At 37.1% G+C, this 16,689-nt stretch overlaps 1 long non-coding RNA gene across 1 annotated transcript; it reads right to left on the minus strand.

The window, feature by feature from the left end:
- Nucleotides 1–540: 540 nt before the first annotated feature.
- Nucleotides 541–16,460, minus strand: LOC135970255 (uncharacterized). The gene is made up of 2 exons (XR_010585864.2): nt 16,266–16,460; nt 541–1,420 (listed from the first exon to the last, which is right to left on the minus strand). It is a non-coding gene; the product is annotated as an uncharacterized lncRNA (long non-coding RNA).
- Between the last annotated feature and the right edge of the window lie 229 nt (nt 16,461–16,689).

Below are 16,689 nucleotides of genomic sequence, written 5' to 3' on the forward strand. Positions count from 1 at the left end.
GGTATAGAGGCAAACTAGTGCTCAGGAAAGACGACTGCCAGTTATATGTCCTGGTCAAAATCCAATAACTCTTGCACACATGCTCTTTTATATCTCCCAACTAGCTCAGGTTCCTTCACAGAGTGTCTTTCTAGAAAAGGGAAGGAGATAAGAAAGAAGTTGGGAGAAACACAGACAGGCTTCATGGATTCTAGACCAACCTACCAGGTTTTTCCAAGGAGTCAATCTTAGGGGAAGATATGGTATGATGTCAGGGATAACGGGAAAGATTCTGTCAGGAATTCTCCTGGTATTATGCCTACAGAACCCATTGACAAGGCAGTTTTTAACTTTTTTTTATTTTAACTTTTTTTTTTTTTTTTTTTTGCATCAAACTAACCAAACTTGGACCTTTTTTTTTAAGCTCTTTATGACAGCATGCTTTGGTGTTCTTCTGGATTGTGTGAGATTGTACTTGAGGAACAGTTTCCTTTCATTCAGGTCTACCAAGATTTTCTCCTGTCCTCTTATATGAGTTCTCAAAATTTTTTTTGCCAGATATTTTGCTTGTTTTTTTGTTTTTGTTTTTGTTTTTACCTCATTTTCCAGGCTCCTTCCTTGGATCTGGAATTGTTGACTGCACCGAGTTTTGGTGTCATTACCTGACTTTAATCATTTTCTTAAATCAGCCTACAGACATCCACACCTTAGAGAGGTTATCAATTACCTATTAAACATTTCCTGCATACCAATGTCCAACATTCCCTTGAAAGCAAAAGCATAGTGCCATAATTTGGATATGTTTTGTTTGATCCCACCAAGTTGTATGTTGAAATTTGATCTCCAGTGTTGGAGGTGGGCCTGGTGGGATGTGTTTGGGTTGTGGGGATGGATCCTTCATGAATGGGATGGTGTGATTCTAGAAGGAGTGAGTGAGTCTTACTCTTAGTTCCTGTGAGAGCTGGTTGTTTAAAAGAGCCTCTTCTTTTTCTCTTGCCCTCTCTCTCACCACATGATCTCTGCACTCACCCACTCCCCTTCACCTTCTACTATGGTTGGAAGCTTAGTTAGGCCCTTATCAGAGACAGGCGCTGGTGCCATGCTTCTTGTACAACTGCAGAACCATGAGCCCCACAAATCTCGTTACTTTTTAAATTATCCAGGCTGAGCATGGTGGCTCATGCCTGTAATCCCAGCACTTTGGGAGACCAAGGCGTGTGGATCACTTGAGGCCAGGAGTTCAAGACCAACCTAGCCAACATGGCAAAACCCTGTCTCTACTAAAAATGGAAGAATTAGCTGGGCATGGTGGCGTGCACCTGTAATCCCAGTTATTCAGAAGGCTGAAGCAGGAGAATCGCTTGAACCCAGGAAGCCAAGGTTGCAGGAAGTTGAGATCGTGTCACGGCACTCCAGCCTGGTAGACAGAGTAAAACTCCATCTGAAACAAATAATAAATAAATAAATAAATAATCCAGCCTCAGATATTCCTTTATATCCACACAAACGGACAAAGACACATAGTTTGTTCATTTAAAAAAATTAGTCTTGGTAAAAAAAAAAAAAAACTTATTGCTAGACAGAGCTCATACACTTGCAAAAAAGATCTAATCACACCAAATTGTAAATAATAGCAAATCCTCTCAGTAATGGGAGCAAAGGCACTATGAAGAGAGGATAGTAAAGAAAAGCAAGGTAATCTTAGTTGCATGAAAGGGCACAAAAGTCAGGTTTAAATAAGACATAAGGAAGATTAAATAAAACTTGAACAACTTCACTATTTTGCCTAAAGCCAACTCTTTTTATTTTCAATTGTGAAGACAAGCTGGCACCCTGAGTAGGAGTATTTTAAGTTATGCATGGCTGTGCACAGTAGCACTTAAGAGGCAACATTGCCAGTCAGGCACTAAGTCATAAAATGTTAGGGCTAGAAGGGAATTCAGAAATCATCTCTTCCAACTTCCTAATTTTACAGATGAGGAAAGTGGGACCAAAAGAGGTTAAGCAACTTGTCCATATCAGCCATAATGATTCCGTGCATAGAAGCAATCAGTCACATCATTAACCCAATGACTTGAGGGCTAGCTGCTCCATAGCTACAGCTTGGAGAGTTAAAACCATTTTCATTGGATTTCAGAAGCTGAAATACAAGTTTTGTTTGTTTGTTTGTTTTCTGAATATTTCTCTCTTGCCTTGAAAGCGTTTGCTGTCTTTGGACTTCTTGTTCATTCTCTCTGCCTTTTCTCTGCTTAAACACTCAGAATAACTCTTTCAATTTTTGTAGTAATGGAAGCTGATTTAATTGGCTAGAGCTACAAAATATCTTCTAATCAACATTACCAGAGAATAAATGTTTAGCACATATTTTCTGGAAATATGTTTTCTTCCTTTTATTTTATGACTTCATTGTCATTTAACCAATACCTTTAAGTTCATGTTAGCATAAAAAAGAAATATTTATTTCCAAAGCCTATGATGATTTTGCAAAGATGAGGCAGGTCTTAGGGACTTCTGTTCATATTTTTCCCCCACTTCATGATAACTCTTAATCTATAACACGTATTTGTACTTCCCAGGGTTTTTTTTAAGGCTAGCAATATCCACTTCTATGATAGAAACTGCATGAATTGCCCATCCCACTAGTTATCAGGCTGGAGAAGTGGGGTTGAGGATAATAGAGGAATGAAGTACAATTCCCTAAAGAACGTTGCAAAATTACATATTCCCACTCAGATCTCACTTCCACTCCCTGGAAGATTCTGGTAAGTCCTTTTTTTGCTCTCTATCTCTATCAGAAGCTCTGGGAGTGGGTCCAGCAATCTGTGTTTTAACAAGCCCTCCCAATGATTGTGATGCTCACTAAACTTTCAGGAGCACAGCTACAGAGTGTAGTTTCCAAACTAATAATGCTAATTTTCATGTGGAACATCTCGGTTAAAACAACTTTTACTTGCATCAGGTATATCTTCTGGGTCTTTTCACTGGCACGTCTGAAACTTGCTTATTTAAATCCCTAAGCAACTCTATAGGACTGAAGATTACAGCGTTTGTTCCAAAGAGGATCTTTTCTCCTCAGCACCTTCCATGGGCACTAGGCAGTCTCCACTGCAAGTTTCCTGAGGCCAGCCCAAAATGCTCCTGCAATGAGGCCAGAAACTTATTACTCTAGGCTATCCTAAAGCACTTATAAAATCATTGCATATAGCATTAGGAGGGAAGTGCAAAACTAACTTCATTCTGTATAATGTTTATTTTTAACTTTAAAATCCTAAGATATTCTAGTGGTAACTTGGGATCTCTTATACAGCCAGATTTTACAAGTACAAAGAAAAAAACATTCTACTTACAAAGGTCTAAAATATTGTTGTGAGAAAAACAGCTCACTCTCTCTCTCTTTTTTTTTTCTAAAACTGAAGAACTAGTTTCAGCTTATATAGATACTGCCTCTGAGTGTGGGTGTCAATGTTTATATCCCTATGTATTTGGATGAATACAAATAAGAGTTTGGATGTGCCTATTTGATTGAACAGATCTCTATGTTTACTCAACACAAACCTATGTTCAGCTGTAAATAGGTATAGAGATGTACTTCTTGTTGAAAGCATTCCTACAAATATATGCAAGACTAAAGAGGTGTTTGCTAAAGGATCTGTATATGGATGCCTTAGGTCTGATTTTAAGCAAGGGTGAAAAAATTAACTTAGCCTCTGCTGTTTTCCCTTCAAGAGCTACTTTGAATTTTGTAAGTACTATTTTCATGCAATGATACACTCTTCTTTGTATAAGTTATGTAGTTTTTTCATAGTAAAAGTACAATTTTTATAAAAGACAGAAACCACAAAAATATAAGTAATTTGAATTTCAGGTGTTCATTTTTATGCTAGCATTTTCCCTTTTTTCTCTTATAACTTCTAGAGGTATGTTCTTTACATAATTCACGGTCCCCTTCTCTCTCTTCACTGCATTTCCTCCATGCTCTTTCCACACTGCCAGAATAGGCTTCATTTCAAAAATGCTCAGAGAAGGCACAGTAGTCAGGTATTTGGAACAACTCATTGCCTCAGAGATTGACCTCTAGCTTAAAAACTATTTCTAGCTATCGTAAACTAGAAATAAACACGTAGCACATTAGGGCAAGATAACGTTATAACGTATCAGGTATCAGGTGGAAACTGCATTTAAGAGGATTGTGCAGGTGGGGTGTAAGATGGCAAAACAGAAGCCTATACTTTTTGTGCCACCTACCGAAGCCCCAAATTTGAATAAGGATCTGCACACAGAAAAGCACCATCACAAGAACCAAAAATAAGGTGAGCAACTAGAGTACCTGATTTTAACATCGTATTATAGAAAGACGCACTGAGAAGGGCAGGAGAGACAGTCTCAAATCGCAGATGCTACTCCTCCCCTCTCCCCTGGCAGGGGCTGTGCAGCACAGAGAGAGAAACCGCGCCTTTGGGGAGAGAGAGCACAGCAACTGGGGGACTTACATTGAACTCAGTGCTGCCCTGCCATAGCAGAGAATAAAGGTATGTTGAGCTCAGCCAGTCCCTGCTTGTGAGTAGAGCATTTAGACCAGCCCTAGCCAGAGGGGCCTTGTCCATCTGAGTGGTCAGAATTTGAGTTTCTTGGCAAGCTTCACCACCACAGGCTGAAGTGTTCTGTGTTAATAGGTAAACTTGAAAGTCCATCTAGGACACAGAGATTGCAATTTCTAGGCAACTCTTTAGTGCCAGATTGGGCTTAGAGCAGTAAACTAGGGTGGCATGTGACCTAGGAAATGGCTAAGGGAGGGTTTACACCATCTCTCCCCCAACTCCAGGCAGTGCAGCTCATAGCAAAGAAAGTGACTCCTACTTTCTGCTTTGGGAGGGGAGAGTGAAGAGTAAAGAGGCCTTTATCTTGCATCTTGGATACCAGCTCAGCCACAGTAGGATAGGAAACTGGGCAGAGTTCTGGGGCCCCCATTCCAGGCCCCAGCTCTCAGACAATATTTCCAGACACACCCTGGGCCAAAGGGAAATCTGCTGCCTTGAAGGGAAAGACCAAGTCTGGGCAGGATTCATCACCTGCTGACTAAAGAGCCCTTGGGCCCTGAATAACCACTAGCAATAACCAGGAAGTATTCAATGGGCATTGGGCTCTGAGATGTGCTGGCTTTAAGGGGACCCAGCACATTCCTATTTGTGGTGACTACAGTGAAAGACTCCTTCTGTTTGAGAAATGCAGAGGGAAAAGTAAAAGGGACTTTGTTTTGCACCTTATGTACCAGCTGGGCCAGAGTGGGATAGAGCAACAAGCAGGCTCTTGGGGTCCCCAAGTCCAGGTCTAAGCATTTGGATAGTATTTCTGAACTTGCCCTGGGCCCACTGCACTGAAGATTAAGTATCAAGCCTGACAGCATTCACCATAAGCTGATGAAAGAGCCCTTGGGCTTTAAGCAAACATCAACAGTGGCCTGGCAGAAGCTCTCATGGATTGGCGTCAGTGGTGGCCACAAGGAGAAGTTCCTCTGCCTGTGGTAAGGGGAGGGAAGAGTGGGAATAACTTTGTATTACAGTTTGAGTGCCAGCTTAGCTGCCATAGAATAGCGTGTCAAGTAAATTGCTAATGTTTTAGACTATAATCCCTGGCTTCCAGATAGCATCTCTGGACATGCATGGGACCTGGGGGAACTTGCCACCTTGAAGGGAAGGGCCTTGGTCAAGGCTCAGTGCTCTGCTGACTTCAGGTCTGACTCAGCACAGTTCCAGTGTTGGTGGCCACAGGAGTTCTTGCATCCCCACACCTCCAGTTTCAGGTGGTTCAGCAGAAAGAGGGAATGAGAGAGAGAAAAAGAGAGAGAGGGAGAGAGAGAGAGAGACTGACTGACTTAGTATGTTTGGGAGGAAATAAGGAAACAAGAGTCTCTGCCTGGTAATGCAGAGAATTCCTCTCACTTTTATATAAGACCACCAAGGCAGTACCTCTACAAGTCTGCAAAAACCACAGCATTATTGGACTTGAGACCTAAGTCCCTTTGAATACCTGGAAAGCCTTCCCAAAAACAACAGTCACAAAAAAGCCACAACTCTGAAGACTATAATAAATACCCAACTCTTCAATGTACAGACACCAAAACACGTCTATGAGCATCAACCCCATCCAGAAAAACATGACATCACCAAATGAACTAAATGAGGCATCAGGGACCAAACCTGGAGAAACAAAGATGTATGACATTTCAGACAGAGATTTCTAAATAGCTGTTTTGAGGAAATGCAAAGAAATTCAAGATAAAACAGAGAAGAAATTTAGAATCCTATCAAATAAATTTAACAAGGAGATTGAAATAATTAAAAAGAAGTGAGCAGAAATTCTGGAGTTAAATAATGCAAGCGACATACTAAAGAATGCGTCACAGTCTCCTAATAGCAGAATAGATGATGCAGAAGAAATAAGTAGTCAGCTTGAAGATAGGCTATTTGAAAATACACAGTCAGAGGAGACAGAAAAAAGTATGGAAAAAAATGAAGCATGTCTACAACATTAGAGAACAGCCTCAAAAGGGAAAATCCAAGAGCTATTGGATTTCAAGAAGAGATAGAAAAAGAGATAGGAGAAGAAAGTTTATCCAAAGGAATAATATCAGAGAACTTCCCAAACCCAAAGAAAGACATCAACATTCAAGTACAAGAAGGTTATAGAATACCAAGCAGATTTAATCTAAACAAGACCACCTCAAGGCATTTAATAATCGCACTCCCAAAGGTCAAGGATAAAGAAAGGATTCTAAAAGCAACAAAAGAAAAGAAACAAATAACATACAAAGAAGCTCCAATACATCTGTCAGCAGACTTTTCAGTGGAAAATTTATAGGCCAGGAGAGAGTGGCATGTTATATTTAAAGAGCAGAAGGAAAAAAAAACTTTTAACCTAGAACAGTATATCTGGTGAAAATATCCTTTAAGTGTGAGGAATAAAAGACCTTGCCAGACAAAGAAAAGCTGAGTGATTTCATTAACACCAGACCTGTCCTACAAGAAATGCTAAAGGGAGATCTTTAGTCTGAAAGAAAGAGATATTAATGAGCAAGAGAATTCACCTGAAGGTACAAAAGGTGATAATGGTAAGCACAGAGAAAAATGCAATTAGTATAACACTGTAGTTGTGATGTGTAAACTTCTCTTGACTTTAGTAGGAAGACTAAAGGAGGAACCAATCAAAAATAATAACTACAACAACTTTTCAAAGCATAGATAATAGTACAATAAGACATAAATAGAAACAACAAAAAGTTAAAATGTAAGGAGATAAAGTGTAGAGTTTTTATTAGTTTCCTTTATTCATGTTTGTTTATGCAATCAGTGTCAAGTTGTCATTAGTTTAAAATAATGGGTTATAAAATAGCATCTTCGAGTCTTAACAGTAACCTCAAATTGAAAAATACACAATGGATACACATACACAAAAAGCAACAAATTAAAGCATACTATCAGAGAAAATTACCTTTACCAAAAGGAAGACAAGAAGGAAGGAAGGGAGGAGAAGACGGCAAAGCAATCAGAAAACAAATAACAAAATGGCAAGAGTAAGTTCCAACTGATCAATATTAACATTGAATGTAAATAAACAAAACTGTCCAATCAAAAGACTTAGGTGGCTGAATAGATTTTAAAAAATACCCAGTGATCTGTTGCCTACAAGAAACACACTTCACCTCCACATATACATATAGAGTAAAAATAAAGGGATGGAAAGAGATATACCATGCCACTGTTAACCAAAAAAGAGCAAAAGTAGCTATACTTATATCAGACACAATGGATTTTAAAACAAAAACTATGGAGAGACAAAAAAGGTCATTATATAATGATAAAGTGGTCAGTTCAGCAAGAAGATACAACCATTTTAAATGAACATGTACCCAACACTGGAGCACTGAGATATATAAAGCAAATACTATTAGAGCTAGAAAGAGAGATAGGCCTTAACACCGTAATAGTGGGAGACTTCAACACCACAATTTCAGCAGTGGATTGATTTTCCAGACAGAAAATCAACAAAGAAACACCTGACTTAATCTGCACTATAGAACAAATAGATATAACAGATGTTTATAGAACTTTTTTTCATTTTTGGGGGGATGGGGGGGACAGAGTTTTGTTCTTGTTGCCCAGGCTGGAGTGCAATGATGCAATCTCAGCTCACTGCAACCTCCACCTCTCGGGTTCAAGTGATTCTCCTGCCTCAGCCTCCCAAGTATCTGAGATTACAGGCACACGCCACCACACCCGGCTAATTTTTTGTATTTTTAGTAGAGACGGGGTTTCTCCATGTTGGTCAGGCTGGTCTCAAACTCCTGACATTAGGTGATCCACCGCCTCGGCTTCCCAAAGTGCTGGGATTACAGGCATGAGATATCATGCCCAGCCTAGAAAAAAAAAAAATAGGGAGAAGACCAAATAAATAAACAGAAATGGAAAAGGAGACATTACAACTGATACGAGTGAAATTTAAAGGGTTGTTAATGGCTCCTCTGAATAACTTTATGCCAATAAATTAGAAAATGTAGATGCAATGGACAAATTCCTAGATGCATACAACCTACCAAGATTGAACCATGAAGAAACCCAACACCTGAATGGATCAATAACAAGTAAGGAGATCAAAGCCATGATAAAGTATCTCCCAGTAAAGAAAAGCCTAATGGCCTCACTGTTGAATTCTACCAAACGTTTAAAGAAGAACTAATCTACTCAAACTGTTCTGAAACATAGAGGAGGTAGAAATACTTCCATACTCATTCTATGAGATCAATATTACCCTAATACCACATCTATACAAAGACAAATAAAAAAAAAAGAAGAAGAAGAAAAAGAAGAAGAAGAAAAAGAAGAAGAAGAAGAAGAAGAAGAAGAAGAAGAAGAAGAAGAAGAAGAAGAAGAAGAAGAAGAAGAAGAAGAAGAAGAAAAAGAAGAAGAAGAAGAAGAAGAAAACTAAATGCCAATATGTCTGATGAATATACATGGGAAAATCCTTAACAAAGTATTAGCAGACTGAATTCAACAATACTTTTTTTTTTTTTTGAGACCATGTCTTGCTCTGTCACGCAGGCTGGAGTGCAGTGGCATGATCTCAGCTCACTGCAGGTGAGCCTCCCAAGTTCAAGTGATTCTCCTGCTTCAGTCTCTCGAGTAGCTGGGATTACAGGTGCATGCCACCATGCCCGGCTAATTTTTGTATTTTTAGTATATACAGGGTTTCACCATTTTGGCCATGCTGGTCTCAAACTCCTGTCCTCTAATGATCCACCTGCCTCAGCCTCCCAAAGTGCTGGGATTACACTCATGAACCAGCACACCTGGCCTCAGCAACACATTTGAAAGACCATTCTTCATAACCAAGTGGGATTTTTTTCCCAAGGATGCAAGAATGGTTCAACAGACACAAATCATTCAGTGATGCAGCATATCTACAGAATGACTCACAAAAAACATATGATTATTTCAATTGATGATGAAAAAACATTCGAAAAAATTCAACATCCCTTCATGATAAAAAAAAAAAAAAAACTCTTAAAAAACGGGTTATGGAAGGAATATACCTCAACACAATAAAAACCATATATGACAGACCCATAGATGATATCATATGGAATGAAAAAAACTGGAAGTCTTTCCACTGAGATCTGGAGCACAACAAGGATGTCCACTTTCACCAGTTATTAGACATGTTACTAGAAGTCTTATTTAGAATAATCAGACTAGAGAAAGAGATGAAATGCATCCAAACTGAAATGGAAGAAGTCAAATTATTCTAGTTTGCAAATAATATAATCTTTTATTTGAAAAAGCATAAAGACTGTACCAAAAAATTTTAGAAATGATAAATTCAGTAAAGTTTCAGGATACAAAAGTCAACATACAAAAACCAGTAGCATTTCTATATGTGAACAGTGACCATTCTGAAAGAGAAATCGAAAAAGTAATCCCATTTACAATAGCCACACATCAAATAAATTACCTAGGAAATATTTTAACCAAAGAAGTGAAAGATCTCTACAATGAAAAGTATAAAATACTGATGAAAGAAATTGAAGAGGACACACACACACAAATGGAAAGATGGTCCATATCAATGGATGGAAGAATCAATATTGTTAAAATATCCATACTACCCAAGGCAATCTTTAGATTCAATGGAATCCATATCAAAATACCAATGACATTCTTCAAATAAATAGAAAAACCCTAAAATAAATGTGAAACCACAAAAGACCCAGAATACCCAAAGCTCTCCTAAGTAGAAAGAACAAAACTGGAAGAATCACATTACCTGACTTCAAATTATACTACAGAACTATAGTAACAAAAACAGCATGATACTGGCATAAAAACAGACACGTAGACCAATGGAATAGAACAGAGAACCCAGGAACAAACTATGGTGAACTCATTTTTGACAAAAGTGCCAAGAACATACACCAGGGTAAAAGCACTCTATTCAATAAAATGATGTTGGAAAAACTAGGTATCTATATATAGAAGGATGACATTTGACCCCTATCTTTTACAATATATGAAAGTCAAGTCAAAATGAATTAAAGACTGAAATCTAAGACTACACACTATGAAACTACTATAAGAGAACATTGGGGAAAATCTCCAGGACATTGGATTGGCAAAGATTTCTAGAGTAATATCCCACGAGCACAGACAACTAAAGCAAAAATGGACAAATAGGGTTACATGAAGTTTAAAAGCTTCTGCACAGCAAAGGAAACAATCAACAAAATGATACAACCTGCAGAATGGGAGAAAATATTGCAAACTACCCATCAGACAAGGGGTAAATAAGGAGAATACATAAGGAGTTCAAACAACTCAATAGAAACAAAAATCTAATAATCTGATTTTAAAATGGGCAAAATATTTGAGTAGATATTTCTCAAAAGAAATCATAAAAATGGCAAACAAATATATGACAAAGTGCTCAACATCAATGATCATCAGAGAAATGCAAATTAAAACTACAGTGAGATATCATCACACCTCAGTTAAAATGGCTTTTATAAAAAAAACACAGTCAATAACGAATGCTGGTCAGGATGCTGGCGAGGATGTGGAGAAAAGGAAGCCCTTGTACGCCATTGGTAGGAATGTAAACTAGTACAACTACTGTGAAGAATAGTTTGGACGTTCCTCAAAAACCTAAAAATAGAACTACCATATTACACAGCAATCCCACTGCTGGGTACATACCCAAAAGAAAGGAAATCAGTATACTGAAGAGATATTTGCACTCTCATGTTTACTGTAGCACTATTCACAATAGCCAAGATTTGGAAGCAACCTAAGTGTCCATCAACAGAGGAATGGATAAAGAAAATGAAACACTTATACCCAATGGAGTACTATTCAGCCATAAAAAAATAATGAGATTCTGTAACTTGCAACAACATGGATGGAACTGGAGGTCATTATGTTAAGTGAAATAAGGCAGGCACAGAAAGACAAGCTTTGCATGTTCTTATTCATAGGAGATACAAATTAAAACAATAGAACTCATGGAGATAGAGAATAGAAAATGGTTACCAGAGGCTGTGAACAGTAGTGGGTCGGGGTAAGGGGGAATTTGGGGATGGTTAATGGGCACAAAAAATAAAAAGAATGAATAAGACAGTATTTGATAGCACAACAGGGGAACTATAGTTAGTAACAATTTAATTGTACATTTTAAAATAACTAAAAGAGTATAATTGGATTGTCTGTAACACAAGAGATTTATAAATGCTTGAGGATATGGACATCTAATTTTCCACGATGTGATTATTATGTATTTCATGCCTGTACCAAAATATCTCACGTACCCCATAAATATATGCATCTAGTATGTCCCACAAAGATTAAAAACAAGAAAAATATTTAAAAAGAGAATTTTAATACCAACTATGTTGAGTAACTTGCTTTATATGAGTGCATTTACTGCAGATCAACAATAATCAATAATCATGTCTATTTATTGAACACATTGTGTGGTTCTGGTGTTTTTTTAAATATAAAATGTTATTTTATCCTCAAAACAACATCAAGAGGCCATTCTATTTCCTTCTTTTATAGATGAGTTAAATGAGGCTTATAGAGAATTTTCCCAGGTCCCAAACACCTTTCTGATGAATAATAGGATGTGCATTCGCTCTCAGCTATATCAGATTCCAAACCCTATACTCTTCAACCCCATTCTATACTCTATATAAGAAGAATAGTTATTAGGTTCATTGTAGGATAATGAAAAAAGTAACAATTTGGCCAGGTGCGGTGGCTCATGCCTGTAATCCCAACACTTTGGGAGGCCGAGGTGGGTGGATCATGAAGTCAGGAGCTCAAGACCAGACTGGCCAAGATGGTGAAACCCCGTCTCTACTGAAAAATACAAAAATTAGCTGGGTGCAGTGGCGGGTGCCTGTAATTCCAGCTGCTTGGGAGGCTGAGGCAGGAGAATCCCTTGAACCCAGGAGGTGGAGTCTGCAGTGAGCTGAGATCACACCACTGCACTCTAGCCTGGGCGACAGAGCAAGACTCCATCAAAAAAAAAAAAAAAAAAAGTAACAATTTTAGAGCAAAGAGGAACTGAAAAACCTTCTAGTTGAATGCCTTTGGTCAGCAAAGTACTGAGGGGTTAGTTTACCCTACATCACACAACTAGTTAATGTATGTCCTTCTCCTAATGGCACCTGACACAGAGTGGGTACTCACTAAATATCTGTAGGATGAAAAAACGAGTTTAAGGTCAAAATGGATCTCTGTAACAGGAGTCACTGTAATTTATTTGTTAACATGTCAGTCTCACCTGACACCTCCTTAGGGGCAACATCATGCTTTATTTATTTTCACAAATTTATTGAGATGTAATTCACATACAATTCACTCATTCAGTGTAAAATTCAGTATGCTTTAATATGCTCACAGAATTGCAAGTGCATTGTCACATTCAATTTTAAACATTTTATTACCCTGAGAAAGAAACTCCACACCCCTTAGCTTTCACCACCACCCCACCCCCAGTCTCCCACCCCTTCTAATATGCCTTTCAACTCCTACTCTAAGTAATATTACATTCTGTTTCTGTAGATTTCCGTATTCTGGACATTTCATATAAATGGAAACATACAATATGTGGTCCTTTGTAACACACTTCTTTCAACTAGCATAAAGTCCTCAAAATTTGTTCATGTTGCAGCATATATCAGTAATTCTTTTTTTGCAACATAATATTCTATGTATGTATGAATTATTTTATTTATCAATTTATCAGTGGATGGGCATTCGATTGTTTCTACTATTGGACTTTTATAAATCATGTGCTTATTCATGCATAAGATTTTGTGTGGACATAGGTATTTATTTCTTTTGGGTAAATACTTAGGACTCAAATTGCTGAATCACATGATATCTCTATGTTTAATCATTTGGGAAATTGCTAGTCTCTTCCAAAGTGGCTGAATCATTTTACCTTCCCAACAGCAGTTTCTGAGTGGGAAGGTAATTTTCAGTGGTGTTTTATTAAATTTACTTCATTAGTACCTAGTACAGCGCAAAACATCAGGATGCTTGGTAAACACATTGAATTTTATAGTTATTTCATGCTCAGATTTTCTAAGCGTTTTCCTCAGTTTCTTGAAAATGAAATTCAAGAAGCTTCAACTAAATAACAAAATAATTAAAATCACTTCAATGGAAGCATTTACTTTCATGTTTTATTTACTAATCCCTATTGACCTACTCTTTGGATAATCTAAGTATTAGGGACAGGAGACATGCATGTGAACAAAAGACTGTCTCTGGTATTTTGAAACCTAAATTCATCTATCCATCACGGAAACCGCCTACACTTCCTTTAGGAGATTATTTCTTGTGTAACATTACTTACTCAAGGGACAGAGGGTAACTTACTTGTTTCAGTACCTACCATGTGGTAAGTATTGTTAGACAATAAAAATTCTGTATTCTAGGAGTGATGAAACTGAATTTTAGAGAGGAAACCTAACTTGTTCCTGATCATATGAGAACAAAGAGTTGAAAATGGGATTTGAATCCAGGGCTTCTCATTACAAGTCTGTGAGTGTGGGTGTGGAAGTGTGGGTGTGTGTGTTTTCCTATAGGATATTTTTGCTACATTCTACCTTAAATAATTGGCCTTCAAATAATACTTCCAGCATTTTCTGTTCAAGCATTCTCTACCTAATTTGTATTTTCAGAACGGATGGTAATCTGCTCACAAAGAAGCACAAATATGCATGACAAAACATAGTGTTTGTAAGACTCTAAGAAGGAAAATGACTTTTGGCAAAATATCTCAGATCCTGTCCCAATGTACTTCAGGAGTGGGTTTAGATTGGAAATGAATGTATTGAATATTTGTTCATCTCTTTAGTTCTATTTGGCATTTGCTATATTTAATATGTTAGAGGTATAAAATACCTCTGTAGAATCAAAGTTCATTACGGAATCATCTATTTGTAGAGCCTATGTAAGCAGAAAAATACCTCCTGGGCCGTGTTTCAGAATGTCTAAATAATTACATTGTTTTCATTGTTTTCCACAAGCTATTATCACATAAATACCACCCACTTTTTTTTTTCAAAGTTGCAATAGGAAATGGAAACACATATGCACACATAAGCAAGTAAAATCTATTTTTGATCCAGCTTTTATTGTTCTGACATGAAGGGATACAAGAGCTGGTAAGCATAATCTTACTCATTAAGGCTGACTGGATGGAGATGCACATAATCGTCACATTTACATTTTAGGATAAAATCTCACAGATGTTGGATAAATAGAACTGAAACTAACACATATTGAACATCAATTCTGTGCCAGTCCCATATAATGAAATTTATACTCATTATCTCAATTAAACCTCTCAAAGTTCTACAAATTAGATAGCCACTGTTATCTCCACTTAAAAAATATGTTAAAAATTAGACCCAGAGAAGTTAATTTTGCCTAAGTTCATATAATTAAAAAATAATAGAGGTAGGTTTCAGATCACAGATTTGCCTAGCACTAAAATGTGTTCTCTTTCCACTACATTGCTCCTTTTTGAGTTTAGCTACTGAGTCTGCTAAGAATGGTTGAAATATCTTTAAAATATGACATTAGTGTTTAAAAGGCTCTAAGATACTTGGGGTTATTCTAAAGGACGTATAGTTTCTCCAAATGGTGAATAATTAACATAGCTTCTTCCAATAATTAAATAAGCACCATTTGAAATTAGCACATTATATGCAAATATCTGCTGCAAAATTAGTTTCTAAAAGAGCTTGAAATTACCTTGTCATCCTTTAAAAGCATATTATATTTTATATTCTTATTTATTCTATTATTGCAATTAGCTCAGATCTTTTGTGAAATGTGATATTTAGTAAAATGAAGGTCGATATATATTGTACAAAAATGAAAGGTATTTTTTAAGTATTAAAATTCAATACGACTTTTTAAGACCAGTAGTGCTGCTAGCACCACTTTGCCTACATACACACTTGCATGCCTAATGGTAAGGGTCTGCTTGCAAAGATACATCAAAAAGCTCAGTACTATGATGTGTGTGTGTGCACGTGTATGTGTGTATTTAAATGTGTATATAATGACAATTGACATATTTCAAAATAGTAGAATGAGTTAATAAGGAAATTGCTTTATTCTATATTTGTAATTTATTGCAATGATAGATATGTTTTTTAAAAAACTGTTATAAAATATATGGCCATGCTCAAGGTGAGCATCTCCATGGACCAGAAAGAGAATGGAAACTGTCTGAAGTCATGTACTTACAGGACCTGGAACTCAACAAAGTCAATCACAGCCTGGTGTTCTACTACTACTTAAATTAAAACATCCTTATATAACGTGACCCAAATCCAGGCTTAAGGCTCCCCACACACACACACACAAAATTAGAGCCTTGGCTCATTACCTACCCACAGAAGTTGAAAAACCTGTGACCAAAAATTTAAATACTCTAAAATAAGTATCTGCTTAAATAAACATTATACACTTGACCCTTGGACAACATCATGAAGGTTAGGGACTCTAACCCCATGCACATGCAAATATCTGTGTGTAACTTTCGACTCCCCCAAAATGTAACTACTAATAGGTTACTGTTGACCAGAAGCTGTACTGATAACATAAACAGTTGATTAACATGTATTTTGTATATGTATTATATACTGTATCTTCACAATGAAGTAAGCTAGAGAAAAAGTATTATAAAGAAAATAATAAGAAATATATCTTTACTATTCCTTAAGTGGAAGTGGATCATTATAAAGGCCTTCATCCTGGTGGTCTTCACATTGAGTACAATGAGGACGAAGTCAAAGAGGAACTATTGGTCTTCTTGTCTCCGGGGTGGCAGTCAGAAAAAAATGCACGTATGCATATAAGTGGATCCACACAGTTCCAACCTGTGTTGTTTAACGGTCAACTGTCTGTAAAATATTAAACATGATATAAAAGTAAGTATATTAATGTTATATATATATTTTTTAAATTACTAACTATACCTCAGTTCTACAACCTGATTTATTTTGTTGTTGTCGTGGGAGAGTAACAGCAGAAGAGGACACAGATAAAGAGTAACTGAGAACATTAAAAAGGTTGAAGTTTGACATGGAGAATGAGTTCACAGCATTACATTCCCATGGAAAATAGCCGCAAGCCA

Source organism: Macaca fascicularis, chromosome 3 (genome assembly GCF_037993035.2).
Source record: "Macaca fascicularis isolate 582-1 chromosome 3, T2T-MFA8v1.1".
Classification (NCBI taxonomy): Eukaryota; Metazoa; Chordata; class Mammalia; order Primates; family Cercopithecidae; genus Macaca; species Macaca fascicularis.